Here is a 3,094-nt window from a genome sequence, read left to right on the forward strand (position 1 = left end):
CTAAGCACGTGGGTGAGGAGGAGAGACGCAGAAGGACGTTTATCAGAGCGCATTGGCTCAGTGAAAACAGGAAACAATCTGAACCTGTGTCGAGGTATTGGAGAGTCTCGGAAGGTCCGTGCCACCCGGCTACGACATAACCACCAGTTACGGAGTCTGCGGTATAGCTTATCACGTTCACGTAGAAATGCGTCCAGCCTCAACTGAAAAAAGAAGTTGGAGAAGGATGTGTAAAATATAATAGCATTTATGCTTAGAAACGGGGTCCTTCTGCCCTGTTCCATGTGGCGCAGCTGGTGATGCCCAGGTGGATGGCGTGCGAGCTGGCGTGTGCGCGTGCCCCAGTGAGCGTCACGGCGACGGCACAAACCGAGCTGCTAAACGCACTTGGCTCCGGAGAAGGGAACGAGGCGGGAGGTCCAGTCCAAGGTGCTTGGTGTGACCTGTGACTTCCGAATTCTTTGCACGGGGAATGTATCTGTGTCCCACTTCGCAGCAGTGGCTGGGGGGCCAGGACCCCTGGGCTTGGAGAGCAAACCCGTTCTGTTGTCTGAGTGACCCGGGGCATGCTCCTTGACCTCGTCTAAGTTCCCAAAATTAATTCCTTTGTGTAAGAAGTGGAGATTGTGAAGTCAGCACCAAATATGGAATTGAAGCCAGCTGCTGTTTCTGACCTAGGTCAAAACCCAGGCTCTGCACCTGCCTAAGCCGCAAATCAGCTGCCCGGCCCAGTGCTGGCCACCAACCCCCAGCCAGTGTAGACCGCAAACCAGTGTAGAAACCGTGCCTTCCTCTAGCCTGTGTACAAACCTCAGGCTCGCGTCGGGGACGGTGCATGGTCTCCGAGCCAAATGGCACGTGAGCAGGAGAGGCCATCCTGACTCTGGAACATTCCCTGCTCTGGCCTCACTCCCACTAATCCAGGATTTGAAGGGCAAATAATTGCTCGTGGACTTTGCATTGTTTTACAGCATGCACATCACAATAAAAGGCAGAAGAGTGTGGGTCAGACGAGCTGCTCGGGAGACCTCCTGTGACCACCGTGCTTGGGCCCTTATTGTTCTCAACACTGACACAGAGTCCACAACGCGGCCCGACTCTTTCTGCCGCGGAGCCCTCCCCCCCTTACAGTGTGACTTTCCCCTGTCCCAGCCCTGCCCTGGCTACCTGATTGGGGACTCGGTTGGGTCTAACTCCATCTCCTGCCACGATTCATTCCTCTTCGGTGGGGAAGTCACTAGAACAAAACAAAGATCGCCAAAACCACCATCAAATGAGTATTTTTAAAGACCGTCAGCCTGGCCAATGACAAGTGTCCTTTTGTCCTAAGAATTTAGTAGTGGCTGGGATATGTACTTAACGTCTGGGGGCCGCGTCAAGGGTACGAGCATTGTCCTCACAAATAACAGCTCAGGAGCACAACGGTGGAGAAAGTATGGGCTAAAGAGCACATATTCCAAAATCCCACCCCCACCGTCACAGGCCTTATCCACACTTGGATTTATTTCTTACCTATATTTCTTCGTGTTCATTGTGGGGGTGTTTGTGGTTATTAGCATATCATGCTTTTAACTGTGCAACGAGTATTCATTTCAAAAGTACATCATTAGCACTTAAGACACTGCCTCCAGTGTTCATAACTACTCGTGTTACCTGGGGAAGAAGGGCTCCCGATGGCCGGGCCCTGGTCGTGTGCTGGGTTAGTTCCGTTCCGTCCCCTCTGGTCTGCCCAGCGGCCCGTCAGGCAGGAGTTCGGACTCCCCTGCTGCGTAGAGCCCGGGACTCCGAGCTGCCGGGTCATCGGACCCAGGACTGGCTGGCAGCTGGTCAGGCCAGAACTCGGCTCCGCTCACCAGAGATCAGTGGTCTTTGCTTTCACACCAGGAACTGGACATTTGGTACGTCCCCCAGCCTCCCCGTGGCGTGGGCTATTTACACGGTTTTCCGGTTTCCGCTCTCCCGAGTAACTTGTGCCAGGCTCAGGAGGTGACGGGTGAGGGGAGGAGAGACAGCCAGGAGCCCCGGAGGCAGCCGACCCTCCCTGCGCAGGGGCAGGTTGGAGCGAGGCCCCGGAAGGACGCTCAGGTGCCCTGGGGTCGTGGGAGCCCAGGACCCGACCCTCTGCCTTCCGGCCCCTGTGATGCTGGCTGGCTCCAAGCCCCAGGTGACCCAGCCTCTGCTCCCTGCTGCTTGAAGTGAAGGAGGCACAGCTGTCGCTGGGCCTGTGGACTCGATTATTAGCAGGGATTTAGTATCACCTCCTTTAAATTGTAATTTAAGCAGAGAGATGCTTTTTAATTGCTATCTGTGTCGCCAACTCCATCCCTGGAGATTAGGTCTGCTTTAATTAGACGTAACCTGGCGGATATGCACCCGAACTATGGCTGCGATGGGCAGGACAGGAGTCGCAGGGACGCACGTGGCTGTCGGTCCTACGGGGTTTTGTGTCTCCATGTCGCGGATGAGTACACACGCACGTGCATAGGTATGGCTGTGTGTGTACAGATGGAGACAGCTGCACACACGTGTGTGTGTCCTACGTACTGTTAGCCTTTCTGATCCCGCAGGCCAGCTTCTTTCCTGCCTCATAAACGTTACTTCCCCTTTGATTGTCTTAAATTCTGCCTGCGCCTGTGTCTCCCTGGGAGCGGCCTCGCCCACCGGCGGCTGCAGGGAGCGGTGCTGCGGGTGCTGCTTCCCGTTTCCTTCTAGACGGTGCTGTGTGGCCGAGGAATTGCCCCCCCCCGGACACCTAGGGGAGCGAGCAGTGTGCTGGCGCCTGTGAGAACTCCAGACTCAGAATCTGAGTGCGCCTCGCCCCACATCCCCCACGGGCCTGCGTGGGGCTGGCAGGGGCAGGACAGTCACTTCCCCCGCCGACGTCCAGGCAGCTTCCCTGCCACCCACCCTGCCCTGCGGGTGCCCCGTGGCCCCAGTACACCCTGTGCGCCCTACCCAGTAAGGTCCCGAACTCCCCTGGGATCCAGGCTGTGTCAGCACCCAAGCTACGAGCAGGGACACCAGAGATGCCTTCCTGGGCAGCTGGGCATGGGAGTCCCTGCCCCGCTGCTGCCCGTGACTGGGGCGGGGGGGG

Source organism: Panthera uncia, assembly GCF_023721935.1.
Source record: "Panthera uncia isolate 11264 chromosome A3 unlocalized genomic scaffold, Puncia_PCG_1.0 HiC_scaffold_12, whole genome shotgun sequence".
NCBI classification, from domain to species: domain Eukaryota; kingdom Metazoa; phylum Chordata; class Mammalia; order Carnivora; family Felidae; genus Panthera; species Panthera uncia.